This window comes from Chrysochloris asiatica, unplaced genomic scaffold (assembly GCF_000296735.1).
Source record: "Chrysochloris asiatica unplaced genomic scaffold, ChrAsi1.0 scaffold00151, whole genome shotgun sequence".
In the NCBI taxonomy this organism is placed as follows: Eukaryota; Metazoa; Chordata; class Mammalia; order Afrosoricida; family Chrysochloridae; genus Chrysochloris; species Chrysochloris asiatica.
Window position 1 is genome coordinate 6,082,613 of NW_006408669.1, and position 587 is coordinate 6,083,199.

Here is a 587-nt window from a genome sequence, read left to right on the forward strand (position 1 = left end):
TGCTGTGGGCTGATGCGTCCTACTGCAAAGTCCTTTGAACTGCAAGGTCAGTGGCTCAAGCTTACCAGCTGCTCCTTGGAAACCCTATACAGGGTTGCTATGGGTCGACTCAAGGCACTTAACAACAACAATGAGCAACAAATCAGTTAAAGGGATGCTTCCTTGAGGGTGTGGCCTTCTTCCAATATACTAGACAGGTGTGTGAGGGAGATCTCTTTTCCAGTGGGAGTCGGGGAATGTGCAATTGTAAGCTCTTTACTGGATAATAAACTTCTTTGCAAGATGAGTTTGAACTGCAAGGTCCTCAGTTCAAGCCTGGATCTAATTGTTGTTAAGTGCCAGTGAGTTCCAACCCATAAGGGCCCTGTATAGGGTTTGCAAGGAGTGGCTGGTGAGCTTGACCTATTGATATTTTGCAGTTGAAATGGCTTTGCAGTCTGGCACATTAACCCACAGCACCACACCAGGACTCCATGCTGGTTAAAAGAATAGCTGGTAGTCCTGGACCTAATGGAATTCACCCTGCCAGAGGCCCAATGTCATATACACTTGAAAGAGTTAGATCCAAGGGAGAAGAAAAGATTGAA